Source organism: Ascaphus truei, chromosome 14 (genome assembly GCF_040206685.1).
Source record: "Ascaphus truei isolate aAscTru1 chromosome 14, aAscTru1.hap1, whole genome shotgun sequence".
NCBI classification, from domain to species: Eukaryota; Metazoa; Chordata; class Amphibia; order Anura; family Ascaphidae; genus Ascaphus; species Ascaphus truei.
In genome coordinates, this window is record NC_134496.1 from 11,442,943 (window position 1) to 11,451,453 (window position 8,511).

At 50.1% G+C, this 8,511-nt stretch overlaps 1 protein-coding gene across 1 annotated transcript in view; it reads right to left on the reverse strand.

The window, feature by feature from the left end:
- PXYLP1 (2-phosphoxylose phosphatase 1) overlaps positions 1-2,967 on the reverse strand; it is a 68,851-nt gene extending 65,884 nt beyond the window's left edge. Inside the window, exon 1 of the mRNA XM_075569694.1 lies at positions 2,857-2,967. The gene's annotated coding sequence lies outside the window, so the exon portion shown is untranslated. The remainder of the gene's footprint in view (positions 1-2,856) is intronic.
- Between the last annotated feature and the right edge of the window lie 5,544 nt (positions 2,968-8,511).

An 8,511-nucleotide genomic window follows, 5' to 3' on the forward strand; every position in this document is an offset into this window, starting at 1 on the left:
AATCTACATATAAAATAAAGTTATAAATGCCCTACCAACCCATGGCCCAGATACACCAAGCAGCGGTAAGGAAACATGCAGATGTTATCTCCAAAAATGTGTACATTTTTGGTCAACTACTGTAGCATGCTACTTGACCAAAAATGTACTAATTGTTGGAGATAACAACTCCATTTTCCTGACCACTGATTGATGTATCTGGGCAGATCTGAGATGCAACTTTAAAAAAAAAAAAAAAAATCCAACATGGAAAGCTGCAGATATTTTTAGGGGTGCGTAAACTGGGGGTGGAGGGGGGGGGTGTGTGGGAGGGCGCTAGATTCTCTGCGGGGGGGGGGGTGCGGCGCATACAGACCCAGCGCGCTTCCCGAAGGCATTTAAATTAAATGCCGGGGGAGTAGCGAAGGCCTCTGTAACTTAACTTAATTTGGCTCAGACGGCTTCTGGCGACGCATCAAATGACGCAGCGGGGTCACGTGACGTGCGTTGCCATGGCAACGTGACGTTAGAACGCCAGAGCCAAGTTAAGGGGAGGGGGGGGGAGAGCGGGGGGGAAAGTTTGCGCACACCTGGTGTAAGCGATAAAGCACCAAGATTTCCATTGAAACTATACCATGAAAACAGCAATGGTCCTGTAGGAGATTGGTGTAAAAGACAATATGACATTATTAGTGATCCAACTAACAGGAATATATGTGTCAATCTGATGTAAAACCGCCAGCCAGACAGGGCTGCTCATATAAAGCCGTTACTCTATATTGTTTCTACACCTCATCCACACAAGAGATTGTCTGGGGAGTTTGCGTGTGTGTCAGTGTGTGAGTGTGAATGTGTGCGAGTGCATGCATCGCATATACTGTACTGTGAGTATCTGTGACACAGACACTGTCACAGTGGGGAGGGGGGGGGGGTGGAATACCGTGACAGTCACCCACCAACCCCCCCTCCCCTTCTTTTTTCGACTAAACTCTGGCTCCTAAAAATTCACGCTGGCTTCTGAGTTTTATTTATATGTTTGTCCACCACTTCAGTGAGCGATGTACCCAGCGTTCCCCACAACAAGTGTGGCTACTTTCAAGGCCCAGTGAGATCCAGTTGCGATATTTTGGCCAAGTTGCTTTCATCTCCTCCTCGGTTTTTAGACAGCGAGCTCTTTGCGGCACATATTAACCCTGTATATATTGTTTGACTATGAGACGTTCTGAGAGCTTTATGTAAGCAACGTTATTAGATCCCGGGAAGGCAGCAGTTAGCTGAGAGATCATTTCAGCAAGTTGCACAGAGACATTTTCCCCTCTCAACCCATTCTCTCTGGCAGCAAAGGGGTAGATAAGCCCTTTAGTACTGGACAGGGCCCCAGCGCACTGTAAGGCGCCGCCGGGTGTCCTCCGATTTACGCAAGCGCCCCTTGCGGTGGGGGCAAGGAGGGGGTGGCATTGCGGGCTAGCTGAGCGCACGGGGAAGTATAGGTTTTTTGTTTTGGTAAACGCCGAATGCGGGTCGGCGTGTGTGCCCGCGCATGAGCGCCGGGCGCACCGCGTGGGCGGGAACTTACATATTTATATATATGTAAGTTAACGCGGCAAGCGCCGCCCGCTCAGCTCTGGCGGGAACACAGCCTAAGGCCTCGTTCAGACAGAATGCGATGTGGGCGCGCACGTGCGCCACACTTTTCGCTGTGTTCTATGGGAGTTTTCAAGCTGAGAACGACCCCCAGCAGCGAAGTACAGCGTTTACCCCGCTGCACTTGGAGGAGACAACTGAAGTTGTAATTTCAAGCGGCTGCCGCGTCACACAAACACACAAACACCTAAACACACACACTTTGTTTCTTTTTTTTATTCAATGCCTGAGTAGTCCCGCCTCCAAGTCGGTTCAGTCTGCCTGCTGGGCATGAGCACACATCGCCCAGCAGACAGAGGCGGAGACGCACGGACGCGCAGTTTCCTGTCTGAACTCAGCCCAAGTCACTCCAGCTATGAAAGAGTTAAAAGTGGCCAGTTGCAAAATTACCCAATGCTATTTTAGGGCACACAAGTAGGACAAGGGTTAATTATCAAGGTATCTTTACTACAAAATGTGGGCATTAAAAATCAGCACTAGATCTATAGAGCCTACAATGTACTGAGCACTTTACAAAAGGGACAACACAGTAAAGGAAATTAAAATACAATAAGTGCAAACAAAATCAGACAATAGGAAAATCCCTGCCCCTTTTATATAATAGCAGACACTGGCAGGTCTTATATGTGTTTAAACCAAAAGGGTTAAACACAGTGAGTGCCTGCTATTCTGTATATCTAGACTGCATCTGCTTTCCAGCAGCACCTGAGCCCTTTTAGGGCAGGAGTGCAGCTTCACTGCTGAGAGAGAGAGAGATATATAGATATATAGATATATATTCCTTTATTTGATGCTGGTTTTTGCATCCGTTTTGCAGCATTGATAAATAGTCGCTTTTAATCCCCAGCACTAGGGGAGAAGGGATTTCTTCCAGAACTGAGGCCAGTGACTTTTGCATTACGTTGTAAGATTCTCCGATGCTGAAGAGGTGAATACATCTGCTTTTTGTCACACTCCCCCCCCCCCCCCCTGGCACAGGACTTTGTATTGCAATACACTGCATGAATCTACTTTCCTGCCAGAGACCGACCCGAGAGAAGGGCTATCATGGAAGAGGAGGGGGTGGTATCATAAGGTGCAGAGGGGCTATCAAAGAGGAGGGGGAACATGAGGAGGGGAGGTATAGGAAGAGAAGGGGGGTATTGTGACAAGCAGAGGGGGTATAATAAGGAGAGGGGTTTATCATGAGGAGAAGGGGTGTAATAAACAATGATGGAGGGTATATTTGCCTACCTGGCAGCCTGAACACTGTGCCAGAGGATCCAGGAGGAAGAAGAAGTGGGTGGAAGGGAGAAAGAGGTAAGAAGAGGAGTGAATAAAGGGAAGGGGGTGTGGAGTGAGAAGGAGGAGGCATGGAGGTAATGAATAGAGTGGATCAGAGGAAGAGGAGGAGACAGCAGATGAAAGAAGATGGGCAGAGAGAGGGAGAGGAGTTGAAAAGGGGAGGAGAGAGAGAGAAACGTGGAGTGGGAGAGAGAGAGGAGCGGGGGAGGAGGGGGTAAAGGGGGCGACAGAGAGGCAACGTGAAGTAGAAGCAATGCAGGAGTGGAACAGGGTGTGATATACAGTAGGGGAGAAGGGTGTGTGATATAGAGTAGGGGAGCAGGGTGTGATGTACAGTAGGGGAGCAGGGTGTGATATAAAGTAGGGGAGCAGGGTGTGATATACAGTAGGGGAGCAGGGAGTGTGATATACAGTAGGGGAGCAGGGTGTGATATACAGTAGGGGAGCAGGGTGTGATATAAAGTAGGGGAGCAGAGTGTGTGATATACAGTAGGGGAGCAGGGTGTGATATACAGTAGGGGAGCAGGGTGTGATATACAATAGGGGAGCAGGGAGAGTGATATACAATAGGGGAGCAGGGTGTGTGATATACAGTAGGGGTGCAGGGTGTGTGATATACAGTAGGGGAGCAGAGTGTGTGATATACAGTAGGGGAGCAGGGTGTGTGATATACAGTAGGGGAGCAGAGTGTGTGATATACAGTAGGGGAGCAGGGTGTGTGATATACAGTAGGGGAGCAGGGTGTGTGATATACAGTAGGGGTGCAGGGTGTGTGATATACAGTAGGGTGCAGGGTGTGTGATATACAGTAGGGGTGGAGGGTGTGTGATATACAGTAGGGGTGCAGGGTGTGTGATATACAGTAGGGGAGCAGGGTGTGTGATATACAGTAGGGGTGCAGGGTGTGTGATATACAGTAGTGGAGCAGGGTGTGTGATATACAGTAGGGGAGCAGGGTGTGTGATATACAGTAGGGGTGCAGGGTGTGTGTTATACAGTAGATGAGCAGTGTGTGTGATATACAGTAGGGGAGCAGGGTGTGGGATATACAGTAGGGGAGCAGGGTGTGGGATATACAGTAGCGGAGCAGGGTGTGATATACTGTACAGTAGGGGAGCAGAGTGTGATATACAGTTTGGGAGCAGGGAGTGTGATATACAGTAGGGGAGCAGGGTGTGATATACAGTAGGGGAGCAGGGTGTGATATACAGTAGGGGAGCAGGGTGTGATATACAGTAGGGGAGCAGGGTGTGATATACTGTACAATAGGGGAGCAGGGAGTGTGATATACAATAGGGGAGCAGGGTGTGTGATATACAGTAGGGGTGCAGGGTGTGTGATATACAGTAGGGGAGCAGAGTGTGTGATATACAGTAGGGGAGCAGGATGTGTGATATACAGTAGGGGTGCAGGGTGTGTGATATACAGTAGGGGTGCAGGGTGTGTGATATACAGTAGAGGTGCAGGGTGTGTGATATACAGTAGGGGAGCAGGGTGTGTGATATACAGTAGGGGTGCAGGGTGTGATATACAGTAGGGGAGCAGGGTGTGTGATATACAGTAGGGGTGCAGAGTGTGATATACAGTAGGGGAGCAGAGTGTGATATACAGTAGGGGAGCAGGGTGTGTGATATACAGTAGGGGTGCAGGGTGTTTGATATACAATAGGGGAGCAGGGTGTGATATACAGTAGGGATGCAGGGTTTGTTATATACAGTAGGGAGCAGAGAGTGATATACAGTAAAGGAGCAGGGTGTGATATACAGTAGGGGAGCAGGGTGTGATATACAGTAGGGGAGCAGGGTGTGTGATATACAGTAGGGGAGTAGGGTGTGTGATATACAGTAGGGGAGCAGGGTGTGTGATATACAGTAGGGGAGCAGGGTGTGTGATATACAGTAGGGGAGCAGGGTGTGTGATATACAGTAGGGGAGCAGGGTGTGTGGTATACAGTAGGGGAGCAGAGAGTGATATACAGTAAAGGAGCAGTGTGTTATATACAGTAGGGGAGCAGGGTGTGATATACAGTAGGGGAGCAGGGTGTATGATATACAGTAGGGGTGCTGAATGTGATATACAGTAGGGGAGCAGGGGGTGATATACAGTAGGGGAGCAGAGTGTGATATACTGTAGGGGAGCAGGGTGTGATATACAGTACGGGTGCAGGGTTTGTGATATACAGTAGGGGAGCCGGGTGTGATATACAGTAGGGAAGTAGGGTGTGTGAAATACAGTAGGGGAGCAGGGTGTGTGATATACAGTAGGGGAGCAGGTTGTGTGATATACAGTAGGGGAGCAGGGTGTGATATACAGTAGGGGTGCAGAGTGTGATATACAGTATGCGAGCAGGGTGTGTGATATACTGTACAGTAGGGGTGCAGGGTGTGTGATATACAGTAGGGGTGCAAACTGATATACAGTAGGGGTGCAGGGTGTGTGATATACAGTATGGGTGCAGAGTGTGATATACAGTATGGGAGCAGGGTGTGTGATATACTGTAGGGGAGAAGGGTGTGTGATATACAGTAGGGGAGCAGAGTGTGTGTGTAACTGGAAATAAACCGTGCGCAACTACTAAACCTCTAGAAACGTCAGTATTGAAGTGCAATACCTATACCCTTTTAAAATTGTGAAGCCCAAAATCAAGGCCACAAAAAACCACAGTGAAATTCAAAATAAAATAAATTACACAACCGTGTGTTCAGTGAAGATGGCGTCTGCTGCTATAATAATAGGGGGTGGCTCAGCACCCCCTAACACACTACAGAAATGGAAACAAAAAACAGCGCACAACGCAAATAGTGAAGTAGGTAATACAAGTGTATAATGAATAAAATTATATATAAACTGCGTACATCAAGTATGATTAAGTAAGCATTGAGTGTGTATTCACACTGGTTACCACTCGATGTTGCTGGTGTGGAATTGGTGTAGTATATCCTCTCAGCGGGCACTCTCAGCAGCAGCTGTATACCAGGACTCTGCTAGGATCTCCCTCTCATGCTGACGTCATCTCCATAGGGATTCGCCCTTCAAGACAGCTAGGCTCCGTTCCTGGTGGTAGCCCCCGGAGGTACCCCTAGGGGTTTGGTAGTGTCCACAAGTGGCGACTCGTCTCTCCCGTTCCCTGGCTGATTCCGGCTGTCGGTGTCTCTCGCTGTGGCTCGGTGTATCCCGCAGTCTCTCGGTGTATCCCGCAGTCTCTCGGTGTGTGTGTAACGCCTGTATGCCCGCAGACCTGACCAGTCCCCACTACTGAGGTGGGAAGGGTATTATCATGCACCCACAGCAGTGAGAGCGTGCCCAGAGTGTGGTATGGCATTGCTGGGCCTGTAGAGAGATGGTTAGTAATACTTGCAACGCCTTTGGGGTTCAGAGTAAGAGTAGTGGTGTCCGTGTGCCAGAGTCTTGGGATATAGAGATCAGGATATTATGTTCATAAGCCAGAGTCCAGGGATCACAGAAGTCAGCAGAGTCGTATTCGTAAGCAGGGTCAGAGCCAGGGAAATCCAGGGGTAAGCAGGAGCAGGAACAGAAGCTGGAAAACACAGGAGAGCCAAGCATAGGACTGCACACACAGAGGTTACAGGAGAGCCGAGCATAGGACTGCACACACACAGGTTACAGGAGAGCCGAGCATAGGACTGCACACACAGAGGTTACAGGAGAGCCAAGCATAGGACTGCACACACAGAGGTTACAGGAGAGCCAAGCATAGGACTGCACACACAGAGGTTACAGGAGAGCCGAGCATAGGACTGCACACACAGAGGTTACAGGAGAGCCGAGCATAGGACTGCACACACAGAGGTTACAGGAGAGCCAAGCATAGGACTGCACACACAGAGGTTACAGGAGAGCCGAGCATAGGACTGCACACACAGAGGTTACAGGAGAGCCGAGCATAGGACTGCACACACAGAGGTTACAGGAGAGCCGAGCATAGGACTGCACACACAGAGGTTACAGGAGAGCCGAGCATAGGACTGCACACACAGAGGTTACAGGAGAGCCGAGCATAGGACTGCACACACAGAGGTTACAGGAGAGCCGAGCATAGGACTGCACACACAGAGGTTACAGGAGAGCCGAGCATAGGACTGCACACACAGAGGTTACAGGAGAGCCGAGCATAGGACTGCACACACAGAGGTTACAGGAGAGCCGAGCATAGGACTGCACACACACAGGTTACAGGAGAGCCGAGCATAGGACTGCACACACACAGGTTACAGGAGAGCCGAGCATAGGACTGCACACACAGAGGTTACAGGAGAGCCGAGCATAGGACTGCACACACAGAGGTAACAGGAGAGCCAAGCATAGGACTGCACACACAGAGGTTACAGGAGAGCCAAGCATAGGACTGCACACACAGAGGTAACAGGACAGCCAAGCATAGGACTGCACACACAGAGGTTACAGGAGAGCCGAGCATAGGACTGCACACACAGAGGTTACAGGAGAGCCGAGCATAGGACTGCACACACAGAGGTTACAGGAGAGCCGAGCATACACTGGCGACACACTTTATTCGAGCTTGGCTAGTCCCACGAATTCGGGTATACCCGGGTGTATTGAGGTTTGTGACTGTTTTCTGCCCGAGTGCATTGAGTTATTTTCCAAGCAGGGATTGAAGCATTTTATTCCCGCTGGCTGCAATACTGCACAGTATATATATATATACTGCATTACAATTCATGAATTTATGCCATCTGGTAGACACGCGAAGCATTGCAGCCTATTAAATCCTAATCATTATCATTTAACAGATCAGCCGCCCGTCAGCCAGGCATGAACCCAGGCTGGGAAGGCAAACGCAACGGGGCTTGTCAGAGGTGAGGAGTGGCGCATTCCAGGTATCTGCCAGGTACATACCGGGTATTTGCTCGAATAAAGTGTGTCGGTGCAGTAGGACTGCACACACAGAGGTTACAGGAGAGCCGAGCATAGGACTGCACACACAGAGGTTACAGGAGAGCCGAGCATAGGACTGCACACACAGAGGTTACAGGAGAGCCGAGCATAGGACTGCACACACAGAGGTTACAGGAGAGCCGAGCATAGGACTGCAAACACAGAGGTTACAGGAGAGCCGAGCATAGGACTGCACACACAGAGGTTACAGGAGAGCCGAGCATAGGACTGCACACACAGAGGTTACAGGAGAGCCGAGCATAGGACTGCACACACAGAGGTTACAGGAGAGCCGAGCATAGGACTGCACACACACAGGTTACAGGAGAGCCGAGCATAGGACGACTGCACACACAGAGGTTACAGGAGAGCCGAGCATAGGACTGCACACACAGAGGTTACAGGAGAGCCGAGCATAGGACTGCACACACAGAGGTTACAGGAGAGCCGAGCATAGGACTGCACACACAGAGGTAACAGGAGAGCCGAGCATAGGACTGCACACACACAGGTTACAGGAGAGCCGAGCATAGGACTGCACACACAGAGGTTACAGGAGAGCCGAGCATAGGACTGCACACACAGAGGTTACAGGAGAGCCGAGCATAGGACTGCACACAAAGAGGTTACAGGAGAGCCGAGCATAGGACTGCACACACAGAGGTTACAGGAGAGCCGAGCATAGGA